We start from the raw sequence: 14,527 nt of genomic DNA on the forward strand, positions 1-14,527 counted from the left end.
GATTTGAATGGGTGGTGCTGCCCCAGGGTATGGCCAATAGTCCTACGATTTGTCAGGAGGCTGTTAAATCTGCCCTTGTCCCATATATTCATAAGGGCCTTAATATTTTTCATTATACAGATGATATTTTAATATGGGGAAAATCAGATACAGATCTCTATGCCTTACGTGATTTTCTCATTCCTGCATTAAAGAAAAGCGGCCTTAATGTAGCCCCTGAGAAGATACAGCTAATCCCTCCAATATCCTTCCTAGGTTCAGAGATTTCTCTAACGCAAATTCGTCCCTTAAAACCTAATGTTACCTTCCCTTCTAACCTTACTCTTGCTTCTTTACAAAGTTTTCTAGGAAATTTAAATTGGCTTAGGCAGTATCTCTATCTGCCCACAAGCTGCCTCCAACCACTGTTTGACCTGTTGAAAGGAAACAAACAGCCCTCTTCAAAACGTAAATTAACTCCTGAGGCCTCCTTGGCACTGGAAAGGGTTAACCAGGCCCTCCAGGACATGCACCTTGTTCGATTCTCCCCCTCCTCTCCGGTAAACCTTCTAATCTTCAACTCCACCCCCACAGTAGTAGGGGCACTGTGGCAAGACCATGGGGTTCTCGAATGGCTTTACACGCCAGTAGGAGGAACTCCAAGACTCCTCACTGAGATAGATGCATTAGCATTCATGGTTCGCCAAGGGAGAAATAGGTCTGTGCAGGTCTTAGGGAAAGAACCGGATTTAATCATTCTGCCCTTTTCTCTCACAGATACAGAGTGGCTTATACGCCATCATTCCCGCTTTGCCATAAGCTTCCTGGGGTTTCCAGGACAAATAGATAACCATTTTCCTTCTAATAAATTGATAGCTTCTTTACCTCTTCTGCCTCTACTAGCACCTAAACTTTTCTCTCGGGATCCCATTCCCTCTGCTCCTACAATCTTTACTGATGGCGGAAAAAGGGGAGCTGCTGCCCTTATATATTACCCAGACAAACAATCTCCTAAACCTCTCTTTACTGAGCTTCCTGATAATTCCCCTCAGTACAAAGAACTTTATGCTGTTTTTCTTGCACTAAAAGCTGTACCAGAATCCTTCAACCTTTTTTCTGACAGTGTGTATACTGTTAATTTACTTCCATGGCTTGCTCGTTCGTATGTGAAAATTGATGACAACCCACTTTCCCCTCTCTTGATTCAAATCGCCTCTATGCTCTGTTCTCGAACCCAACCACTGTATATTCAACACCTTCGCTCCCACAGCCCTCTTCCTGGTTCCCTGTCTGAAGGGAATGCCGCAGTTGACCGCCTTGCCTCCACAGGAACTTTCCCAGTCTCTGTCTCTGATCCTGCTAATTTTCACTCTCTAACCCATGTTAATCTTAAAGGCCTTCAAGCTCGATTCCCTGATGTTCCTGTATCACAGTTAAAACATATCCTCGCTACATGCTCTTCTTGTGCAAGTCTCATAAAGACACCTGCTATCCAGACCCTTGGGGTTAATCCCCGAGGTTTAAAAGCTAATGCTATTTGGCAAATTGATGTCACCCACATACCAAACTTTGGCAAACAATAATATGTGTTTGTCTCAATTGATACCTTTTCTAAATTTATGTGGGCTACAGCTCAGACAGGAGAAAGTGCTAAAAAGCTTGTAAGCCATATACTCTCTTGTTTTGCCGTTATGGGGGTCCCATTATTTTTGAAAACAGACAATGCACCTATGTTTACAAGTAAACAATTTAAAGATTTTTGTTCCCTCTGGAATATTACTCATACCACGGGCATTCCCTACAATCCACAGGGACAAGGCATTGTCGAGAGGGCCCATCAAACTCTGAAGGCTCAACTAAATAAAGATAAAGGAGGAACATATCCCCCAAATATCCAGCTAGCAAAAGCCTTAACTACGTTAAATCTCTTTAATATTTACAATAACTCAGCCTTACCCCCTATTATTCTTCACTGGCAAACACCATCTACCCTCCCATCTATTAAGGTCAAATGGAGAGACCCACTCGATAAAGTTTGGAAAGGGCCTGACCCATTATTGACCATGGGAAGGGGTTTCGCATGCATTTTCCCTCAAAATTTCTCTAAACCTGTCTGGGTTCCTGCCCGCCATGTCCGACAATACCCGCAGGATGGCGCTGTTATTCCTGAAGAACAAGAAATAACACAAGAGGACCAGATGCAGGATACATCCCAGGATCCATAATATGGCATGGCAGAACCTACAAAAGTTGGCTCACAGAGCCCTCTCTCCTACCCCTTCCCTGAATGTCTTATGTTATGAATGGCCAGTTGTGTTTTGTGAGTGAGTGTGCTGAATGACCAAAAATTTTTTGTATGACCCATCTGCTCAGAAGTACTCTAAATGTTAAAACCATTGTTACTAACATGCATTAACTCTCTAAGTAACCTGAGTCTGCTTATAGTCCAAAGTCAATTATAGTAAACCTCTAACTTGTTACAAGTTTTATTGTTTTCCACAAGTAAGTGATTACAGCTATCAAGCCTTCATATGAGGAATCATCTGTTCATATGGTAAGGTATTAAACTGTAAGAAGTTCCTCCATATCCAACCTATGTGAATTAGCAACATTCACATATTCTTGTAAACTTAACTGGTGTATCTTGTCTTGCCACCATAGGCCTGCCCTTGTCAGGCAACAATTTAAAGATGTTTCTCTTTATAACATCACCCATGCCACGGACATCCTTTACTACCCCCAAAGACAAATGGCTGTTCCCCTGGACATTACATTCACTGACTGCTTCCCTTAGACTTGAGATATGCTCCTACCTCTTCATATCAATGGATACATTCCCCCTTCCTTACCTGTATACCCTTAGTTGTGAGACCCTAGCTTGTTTTACTTCTTCTGCTCACAATAGGTCCTATAATTCTTTTTTTTCAACATTTTAAATTTATTTATTAGTGAGAAAGAGAGAAAGAACCAGACTCACTCTGGTACATGTGCTGCCAGGGATCGAACTCAGGACATCATGCTTAAGAGTCCAAGGCTTTAGTCACTGCATCACCTCCCGGACCACAGTCCTATAATTCTTAACAAGCTCATGGCCTTTTGCAGCAACAGATTGATGCCATAAAGATGCAACCTATACAAAGTCACTATCATAGGCTGGACATGGCAGAATATTGAGTTGCTGTGGAGGATTTGCCCCCCTCCATCAGAACGTCCATCATGTAGAGGGCTGGCTAGCCAATGACGGGTAAGAGGAAACTAGCGCTATCCAGTCAACCTAAGACAGGGCATCTGGTACTACTGGGCAAAAATGACCAGGTGTTCCAATGACGGGTAAGACGGAAGGCTGATCCCCAACCTAAGACAGGCACAGTCCACCCTGCCACAAAACAAAGTCCGCCAAACATCAAAACATGATATAAGACAGGGGGACATGTGGGGAGCCACATGTGCCCTCAAGGTTGCTATTGGCATGGCCATAGAGTTTATGTTAAAAGATAGTTCCTGGGAATCGGGTGGTGGCGCAGCGAGTTTAGCAAGAACTGGCTTGAGGATCCCAGTTTGAGCCCCCGGCTCCTCACCTGCAGGGGAATCACTTCACAGGCGGTGAAGCAGGTCTACAGGTATCTTTATCTCCCTCTGTCTTTCCCTCCTCTCTCCATTTCTCTCTGTTCTATCCAACAACCACAATATCGGCAATAACAACAATATAATTACAACAAGAACAACTAGGGCAACAAAAGGCAAGATACAAAAAAAAAAAAAAAAAAAAAAGGGATAAGATAGTTCCCTCTTCCCTACACCTTAGAGTCTTTGTTAAAAGATAAGGTCTTTTTCCCCATGAATCACCCAGGACCTTCCAGATAAACGGCTGACTACCATGAAAAATAATATAAAATGTAATCATAAATGAATAGGAAAGATACATCCCCCAATACTCAGTTGGTCAAGGCACCAAACCTCTTCTTCTATAAAGCATTCAAATCAGATGCCCTGCTAACCACGAGAAGCAGATTGTTTGTGTTTCTTTACAGGAATCCCGGAAAAACCATCTGAACCCCTGCACACCCTGACGTCACTCACTAGATGGCACGACTACCGTGGCACACCCCCCGAAACCCTAGATGTCACTCAACGCGATCTGAAGAATCTGATTCGCAGACTCCAAGGACAGAACCTTTTTACTGCCTGTCTGCCTTTCCTGCTTTTGCTTTGACCTGTCACGTTTTGGCGGTTCCAGCTCACAATCTACAGAAAAGCAGAATTCCAGAGGCTGACCTTCCTCATGCAGCATTTCATCCCCTGCCATTTCTCCCCCAGTCGCCTACTTTGGACTGAGACTTCTATCGGACTTGCTGGTATACCCTTCGGACACTTTAGACAATTTTACAGCAGCTTCCTTCCCTTCACGTTGCTGGTTTTTCATAGACTGATCCTGAGTAATTCATAGACTTTACAGACTGTTGCCTTGAGGACTATACAATGCCAAATAGCCCCTCTGTTTGGTGGGTCATGCCTCCTGCCTCCCCCTCATTATGTACCCTTGCCCCTTTCCCCACCCAAACAGGGAATGCTCCTTTACACACCAATCCTTCCCTTCACACCACACTGGCTTTTACTTCTCCCCTTCGTGTCCCTTCCTATTTTGTTATGTCATGTAGGCTTATGCCCAAAAGGTTTCTGCCCCATGATAGTCTTTTATAGACTTTGTACATCTTATGCTATTACTAGGTAGAAAGATAGAAAAGATGTAGAGATATTGTGAAGAGATGGTTGAGCAGGCTGCGCTTAAACCTATGAGATGAGTCTCTCCAGGTAAGTCTCTCTCTCTCTAAAGAGGGGTTGAGCACAGGAAGACGCATAAATCTCACAAGGTTGGCAGCCATTTAAGCCTTCCCTCCTCCACAGAAAGTCCTACATCTTCCCACCTGAGCATGGCATTCCTCTAAAACATTTAAGCCTGCTCCATTTTTTTTTTACTGTGTCCATTTAGATATAAAGGGATAGGAGGAGATGTTGCTGAGGACTTATTCTGATGCAGTCTCCGCCCCCAGGTTTTTCTATGCCCCGCTAAATCCTAGAGTGCCCCCTTTCAACCAATCCTGGCTCCGCCCCCAGGTTTTTCTATGCCCCGCTAAATCCTAGAGTGCCCCCTTTCAACCAATCCTGGCCCTACACGTCACCCCTGGTTGTCGCCCAATAAAAAGCCCCCTCACCCCTCCCTTCTCTCTCTCTGGGCTCTCGGCTCTCCCTCTCTGAGGTCTCGCTCCCTGCTCTCCCCCCGTGGTCGGCCATTGCTGGCTGGCTCCACGTGGTCTGAACCAAACCTCCCCCCCATCCTATAATAAAGATCTGTGTACCCCTTTGCTCTGGATGTCCGCTCTCTTCTCCGCGGTGCAGCCCGACACCAGACCACCTCAACAACAGAAATAGGTTGATAAGGTGATGTGTTCCCCCCTCCCTGAGTGTATTCTGAAATCCTATAAATTGTGTAGTTTGAGCCTTGTTCAGGGTCGAGCTTGGTGGACTGCTGTCAGTCACCTCTTGACCGGGATTCGAATTCGTGAATAAACATCTTTGTTTTCTTACAGTGGATGGTGGCTTGATTTTTGCTCGCTAACAATAATCCTGGTGGAAATTGTTTTTTCCTTTCTATTTGTTACTTGATAGTACAGAGAAAAAGTCAGTGGGGTGGGGGAGATAGAGAGGGAGAAAGATGCCTGCAGATCTGTTTCACTACTCAGGAAGTGTACCTACTGCAGCTGGGAAGCAGGGGCTCGAACCTGGGTCCCTGTGGATGGTGATATGTGTGCTTAACCAAGCATCCCATCACCTGCCCCCCCCCCCTTAAATTAAATCATTCAAGAAAGAAAAAAACCAAGTCAGGGAGATGGCAAAGCAGCTATATTCCATGCTTTAATGCCTCAGACAACAGAGGCCCCAGGTTAATCCTCCAGCATCGCCATGATAAGGTAGAGCTGAACAGTATTCTAGTCTCTTTCTCACTCTGATTAAAAATAAAATAAATTGGAAGATGGCGGACTGAGAAGCTGCTAACAGCGAGTGCTCTGATCGCATCGTCGGCAACAGTAGGATTTTCTGCCTTTAGCAGGCCAGTCAATAAGGGGGTGACACCAAAGAGGTGATTATAATTTAATTTGGGTTAAGAATTAGAGTAAAGGTGACACAGACTAGCGGGGCTCCAGACTTCCCAGGCTGCGCTGGGCAAGGCGAGTGCGCCGGGTATTGTCCTCTGCCCGGGAAGGCGGCTCCTCTGCGCGGTGGGCAGAGGACCCGGAGAGAGCACTTTAGCACGGGGGCTTTCTCTCGGGAGTCTCCAGGGTCCACCGCGAACCTGAGGGCGGATCCAAAGACTTCTTGAGTATAGCTCTCATTGGACCAAAGGACTTGGAGCTAGTTTCCATTTTCGAGAAATCATTTAAAAAAGTCTGGAGGGGGGGGTTTCCTGGAAGCTGCTAGCCTCTGAGCTCCACAAGCACTCCCCTGAGACAATAGGATTTTCGGCCTTTAGCAGGCCAGCCAATAAGGTGTCCTTAGACACCAAGGAGGCAATTATAACTTAATTTGGGTTAAGAATTAGAGTAGGGGAAAAAATTCTTTTTTCTTCCTTTTAATTTTCAAGCATACATCCTTCCCGCCACCCCTCTCCCCCATAAGCAGTCCCTGGGACTAGCTACTAGCAGGATACCCCATACCACCAAACAGGGTTTTTTTTTTTTTTTTTAACTCACTGATACGCATTCGGGAAGTTCCTTACACTGCTCTTTACAACTCTTCTTCTTATCTTCTCCCTTTTCTTTCTCTTATCTCTCTCTCTCTCTTTTTTAATCTTGTCATACACTTCTTTCTTCTCTGCCTTTCTGAATTTGTGAATTATTTTGGGGAAGAAATCTGACTCAGAGTGGACTCTATGTGTGTATCTCTGCTCTAGTTCCCTTTCCCCTCTTGGTACACCTAGAATATACACTGGATAGTAGATTTGCATAACTGTCTATTCTTGCTATCCTCTCTTTCTTCACTGGGATTTGGTTACTATTTTTTCACGGACTGGAGAAATAGGCTAACTGGTAAGGATTAAACTACTTCAATACTTACTTCAGTTGCTACTGTAATTCTGGAGGTTGGTGAGTGCAATTGTCATAAAGGTGTTTAGTACAGTGTTACTTGTACTCAAGACACAACAACTGAGGAACAACAGAGCATAAAAAAAAGAAACACATAAATAAAAAAATGGGTAGATTAAAAACAAATAAAACTGCTACTCCAATGAATGAAGACAAGAGCCCAGAAGAAACCACAAATCAGTCAGAAGTAACCATAGATAAGAAAAGTATGCAAGCAATAATAAACTTATTAATCACAGAAATGAAAACAACATTGGAGGAAAGGAATGGCAGTATTAGGGAAACAACAGTTGAGACCCCCAAGGAAAATACTGATTATCTTAAGGCAATTAGAGAACTGAAAGCTGAAATAGCTGTAATGAAGAAAGAAGCTGAGGCAAGGGAAAGCAGACTAACAGAAGCAGAAAACAGAATTAGTCAGACAGAGGATGAGTTAGAGAAAACTAAGAAAGAGGTGAAAGAGCTTAAAAAGAGATTGAGAGACACTGAAAACAACAACAGAGACATATGGGATGATCTCAAAAGAAGTAACATTCGTATAATTGGCCTGCCAGAGGAAGAAAGAGAGGAAGGGGAAGCAAACATTCTAGAGGAAATAATACAAGAAAACTTCCCAGACCTGAATAACAGAAAGGATATTAAGGTTCAAGAGGCCCAGAGAGTACCAAACAGAATCAACCCAGACCTGAAGACACCAAGACACATCATAGTCACAATGAGAAGAAATAGGGATAAAGAAAGGATCCTAAAGGCTGCAAGAGAGAAACAAAAAGTCACATACAAGGGAAAACCCATAAGACTATCTGCAGATTTCTCCACTCAAACTCTAAAAGCCAGAAGAGAGTGGCAAGATATCTATCGAGCCCTGAATGAAAAAGGGTTTCAACCAAGGATAATATATCCTGCTAGACTTTCATTCAAGCTAGATGGAGGGATCAAAACCTTCTTAGACAAACAACAGTTAAAGGAGGCAACCATCAGCAAGCCGGCCCTGAAAGAGGTACTAAAAGACCTCTTATAAACAAGAACATCACTATAATACTTGCAATATATCAGAGTAAACAAATTGTTTTTTAGAACAATGGCACTACAATACATTAAATCCATAATATCAATAAATGTCAATGGCTTAAACTCACCCATCAAAAGGCACAGGGTGGGGGGATGGATCAGAAAACATAACCCAACCATATGCTGCTTGCAAGAATCCCATCTGTCACAACAAGATAAACACAGACTTAAAGTGAAAGGATGGAAAACTATCATACAGGCTAACGGTCCACAAAAAAGGGCAGGAACAGCCATTCTCATCTCAGACACGATAGATTTTAAATTAAATAAAGTAATAAAAGATAGGCAAGGACATTACATAATGATTAGAGGATCAATCAGCCAAGAAGACTTAACAATTATTAACATCTATGCACCCAACGAGGGACCATCTAAATACATTAAGCATCTACTGAAAGAATTTCAAAAATACATCAATAGTAATACAATAATAGTGGGAGACTTCAATACCCCACTCTCCCACTTAGACAGATCAACAAAGCAGAGAACCAATAAAGATACAAGAGAATTGAATGAAGAGATTGACAGACTAGACCTCTTGGACATTTTCAGACTCCTCCACCCCAAAAAACTGGAATACACCTTCTTTTCAAACCCACATAACACATACTCAAGGATAGACCACATGTTAGGCCAGAAAGACAGCATCAATAAATTCAAGATCATTGAAATCATCCCAAGTATCTTCTCAGACCACAGTGGAGTAAAACTAACATTTAACAACAAACAGAAAATTATTAAAAGACATAGAATTTGGAAACTAAACAACATGCTCCTTAAGAACCACTGGGTCAGAGACTCACTCAAACAGGAAATTCAAATGTTCCTGGAAACTAACGAAAATGAAGACACAACCTATCAAAATATTTGGGACACAGCTAAAGCAGTACTGAGAGGGAAACTTATAGCCATACAATCACATATTAAACACCAAGAAAAAGCCCAAATGAACGACCTTACTGCACACCTCAAGGACTTAGAGGAAGAGGAACAAAGGAACCCTAAAGCAACCAGAAGGACAGAAATCATTAAAGTTAGATCAGAAATAAACAACATCGAAAATAAAAGAACCATACAAAAGATCAATGAAGCCAAATGTTGGTTCTTCGAAAGATTAAACAAAATTGACAAACCCCTAGCCAGACTCACCAAACAAAAAAGAGAGAAGACTCAAATTAATAGAATTGTAAACGATGCAGGAGATATCACAACTGACACCACAGAAATCCAGAGAATCCTGCGAAACTTCTATAAAGAACTATATGCCACCAAGCTAGAGAATCTGGAAGAAATGGAGCAATTCCTAGAAACCTATGCACTTCCAAAACTGAACCAAGAAGAACTACAAAATCTAAATGCACCAATCACAGACAAAGAAATTGAAACCGTTATTAAGAATCTCCCCAACAACAAAAGTCCTGGACCAGATGGCTTCAAAAACGAATTCTACAAAACTTTCAGGAAACAGTTAATACCCATACTTCTTAAGCTATTCCATAAGATTGAAGAAACAGGAATACTCCCTTCCACCTTTTATGAAGCCAACATCACCCTGATACCAAAAGCTGATAGGGACAGAACAAAAAAGGAAAACTACAGACCAATATCTCTGATGAACATAGATGCTAAAATATTAAACAAGATCTTGGCCAACCGGATACAGCAACACATCAAAAAGATTGTTCATCATGACCAAGTGGGATTCATCCCAGGAATGCAAGGCTGGTTCAACATCCGTAAGTCAATCAATGTCATTCACCACATCAATAAAAGCAAAGCCAAAAACCACATGATTATCTCAATAGATGCAGAGAAAGCCTTTGACAAAATCCAACACCCATTCATGCTCAAAACTCTACAAAAAATGGGAATAGATGGGAAATTACTCAAGATAGTGGAGTCTATATATAGCAAACCTACAGCCAACATCATACTCAATGGACAGAAGCTGAAAGCATTCCCCCTCAGATCGGGGACTAGACAGGGCTGTCCACTGTCACCGTCACTCTTCAACATAGTATTGGAAGTTCTTGCCATAGCAATCAGGCAAGAGAAAGAAATCAAAGGGATACAGATTGGAAGGGAAGAAGTCAAGCTCTCACTATTTGCAGATGATATGATAGTATACATAGAAAGACCTAAAGAATCCAGTAGAAAATTACTTGAAGTTATTAGGCAATATAGCAAGGTATCAGGCTACAAAATCAATGTACAAAAATCAGTGGCATTTCTTTATGCAAACACTAAATCTGAAGAAGAAGACATCCAGAAATCACTCCCATTTACTGTTTCAGCAAAATCAATCAAATACCTAGGAATAAAGTTGACCAAAGAAGTGAAAGACTTGTATACTGAAAACTATGAGTCGCTACTCAAGGAGATAGAAACTGATACCAAGAAATGGAAAGATATCCCATGCTCATGGATTGGAAGAATAAATATCATCAAAATGAATATTCTCCCCAGAGCCATATACAAATTTAATGCAATACCCATCAAAGTTCCACCAAGCTTCTTTAAGAGAATAGAACAAACACTACAATCATTTATCTGGAACCTGAAGACACCTAGAATTGCCAAAACCATCTTAAGGAAAAGAAACAGAAATGGAGGCATCACACTCCCAGACCTTAAACAATATTATAAAGCCATCATCATCAAAACAGCATGGTACTGGAACAAAAATAGGCACACAGACCAGGGGAACAGAATTGAAAGCCCAGAAGTAAATCCCAACACGTATGGGCATCTAATCTTTGATAAGGGGGCCCAAAGGATTAAATGGAAAAAGGAGGCTCTCTTTAATAAATGGTGCTGGGAAAACTGGGTTGAAACATGCAGAAGAATGAAATTGAACCACTTTATCTCACCAGAAACAAAAATCAACTCCAAATGGATCAAAGACCTAGATGTCAGACCAGAAGCAATCAAACACTTAGAGGAAAACATTGGTAAAACACTTTCCCACATACACCTCAAGGACATCTTTGATGAATCAAACCCAATTGCAAGGAAGACTAAAGCAGAAACAAACCAATGGGACTACATCAAATTTAAAAGCTTCTGCACATCCAAAGAAACTATTAAACAAACAGAGAGACCCCTCACAGAATGGGAGAAGATCTTCACATGCCAGACATCAGACAAGAAACTAATCACCAAAATATATAAAGAGCTCAGCAAACTTAGCCACAAAAAAGCAAATGACCCCATCCAAAAATGGGCAGAGGAAATGAACAAAAGATTCACCACAGAGGAGATCCAAAAGGCTAGCAAACATATGAAAAACTGCTCTAGGTCACTGATCATCAGAGAAATGCAAATTAAGACAACACTAAGATACCACCTCACTCCTGTAAGAATGGCATACATCAAAAAGGACAGCAGCAACAAATGCTGGAGAGGATGTGGGGACAGAAGAACCCTTTTACATTGCTGGTGGGAATGTAAATTGGTACAGCCTCTGTGGAGAGCAGTCTGGAAAACTCTCAGAAGACTAGACATGGACCTTCCATATGACCCAGTAATTCCTCTCCTGGGGTTATACCCCAAGGACTCCATAACACCCAACCAAAAAGAGGTGTGTACTCCTATGTTCATAGCAGCACAATTCATAATAGCTAAAACCTGGAAGCAACCCAGGTGCCCAACAACAGATGAGTGGCTGAGAAAGCTGTGGTATATATACACAATGGAATACTATGCAGCTATCAAGAACAATGAACCCACCTTCTCTGACCCATCTTGGACAGAGCTAGAAGGAATTACGTTAAGTGAACTAAGTCAGAAAGATAAAGATGAGTATGGGATGATCCCACTCATCAACAGAAGCTGACTAAGAAGATCTGAAAGGGAAACTAAAAGCAGAACCTGATCAAATTGTAAGTAGGGCACCAAAGTAAAAACCCAGTGGTGAGGGGTAGACATGTAGCTTCCTGGGCCAGTGGGGGGTGGGAGTGGACGGGAGGGATGGGTCACAGCCCTTTGGTGGTGGGAATGGTGTTTATGTACACTCCTAGCAAAATTAGACATATAAATCAGTAGTTAATTAATATGAGAGGGGGAAATCAATTGTATGTCTCAAAGTTTCTCAAAAGACAAACTTAATCTTTTTAATATATAGGCTGTGTATTTGATATGCGGACTCTCTCAAAAGCCTAGACCAAGTAGATTAGAAGCATCCAATAGCACAGCTATATACAAGATACTGGGTACTGTACAGCAAACCATAACAAAGGGACTTTTCAAAGTTAACCCAATTAACAAATAAAGTGATGATAATATTAACTATCGATTGTCTTTTTGAACCCTAAGACAGCAGGAACCTCACATCTTTACTATAGAGCCCCTACTTCCCCCAGTCCTTGAACCCTTGGATAGGGCCCACTTTCCTGTATGCATCTCCCAATCCAAACCAAATAATATTGCATCCGCCGATCACAACCTAACCAAAGCAATGATTGCCACCTCAACATGCTTCAGCTCAGACTGTGTCCAGAGACTTCACGTGTGGAATGACAACCCTTCAACTTCATTACTTGGGTGAGACCTTTCCTTTTATAGTACACTCTAATTTCATCTCAGGTAGTTCACTTTCTAACAAAGTCCCATAATCTAGATATACACCAGTTTCTGTGAGAGAGAGCTTATGTGCACACGTATCCATAAACTACTGCAAAATATATACCTGAAAGCAGAAGTACACTAGAGTTTGCAGTGAGTACCTCCCTAACACTTCCTCTCCACTATTCCAAGCTTGGTATCCATGATTGCTCAACAAATTGTTTGGCCTCATATGTTAACTCTCTTTTCAATCACCAGGTTCCAGATGCCACCAGGATGCTGGCTAGGCTTCCCTCGATTGAAGACCCCACCAATGTGTCCTGGAGCTCAGCTTCCCCAGAGACACACCTTACTAGGGAGAGACAGACTGGGAGTATGGACCGACCAGTCAACGCCCATGTTCAGCGGGGAAGCAATTACAGAAGCCAGACCTTCTACCTTCTGCACCCCTCAATGACCCTGGGTCCATGCTCCCAGAGGGCTAGAGAATGGGAAAGCTACCATGGGAGGGGGGGGATTATGGGGATTGGGTGGTGGGAATTGTGTGGAGTTGTACCCCTTCTACCTTATGTTTTTGTTCACTAATCCATTCTTAAATAAAAAATTTAAAATAAAATAAAATAAATTATTTTTAAGACTAGGGAAAATTAAATGTGATATATTTTACCATCACCATGTCCCCCCCAAAAAAAGTTTCAAGCCAAAACTAGCTAATTCATTTACAAGCAAACAAGATAAAAATCCACAGGAAGAAAATGCAATCCGCAAGCTCCAAGGTCATTTTATTATTTTTTTTTCACCAGAGCACAGTTTAGCTCTGGCTTATGGTGGTGCAGGGGATTGAACCTGGGACTGTGGAGCCTCAGGCATGACAGTCTGTTTGCATAACCATTATGCTGTCTACCCTCCACCCTCCAAGGTCATTTTAAAGTAGAAAGAGAAAGGAAGTGCTGTGACACTGTGACATGCTTTGTGGGGCTCTCTAATTACTTGTTACTTATTACTAATTACTTATTAGCAGAAAAGACTGGGAAACCACAGTGTGGGCGAGGTGAAGGGATCTTTCAGGAAACAGCAGAGGAAAGGTATTCTCTTTGGAAAGTCCACAGCTTCAGCCGGTGTACTCAGGACCCTCCTCACCTACTTCCCTTCCCCAGCACACAGGTGTGTGCACGGAGCCTGTACTCAGGACCCTCCTCACCTACTTCCCTTCAACAGCACACAGGTGTGTGCACCGAGCTGGTGTACTCAGGACCCTCCTCACCTACTTCCCTTCCCCAGCACACAGGTGTGTGCCCCGAGCCTGTAATCAGGACCCTCCTCACCTACTTCCCTTCCCCAGTGTTGGGTAGTTGCCATCTCCCCCTGGCTTCTGTTTAACCATATGCCTATATAGAGATTTTACTGATCCAAAGCTTTGGTCTATTTACATAAATCACTTTTACATAAAGCACTCCAGGACATTGGTGGTTCTACGATAAGATTCTCTCCTGCTCCACCCCCTCCTTGTCACACACTGATCCCTTCTTTGTCACACTCTGATTTTCACCAGTCACTTTTCTCTCCACCCTCTCTATATCACATCCTGTTTTCACCCTACTTGGAGAGTATAAAAACAGCTGCTCTTCTGATTAAAGACACTTGGAAATTGCTTTCCGGCTCCGAGAGTTCCAGAGTGTATCTCCTGCGGAAGTTGGTGCAGCACGAGTTCCTGATCCCTCTCCCACACAGCAGCCTAGATCAGCTCCAGTTGAGTTCTCTCCAACCCAGAG

The sequence above is a fragment of the Erinaceus europaeus genome, chromosome 8 (assembly GCF_950295315.1).
Source record: "Erinaceus europaeus chromosome 8, mEriEur2.1, whole genome shotgun sequence".
NCBI classification, from domain to species: Eukaryota; Metazoa; Chordata; class Mammalia; order Eulipotyphla; family Erinaceidae; genus Erinaceus; species Erinaceus europaeus.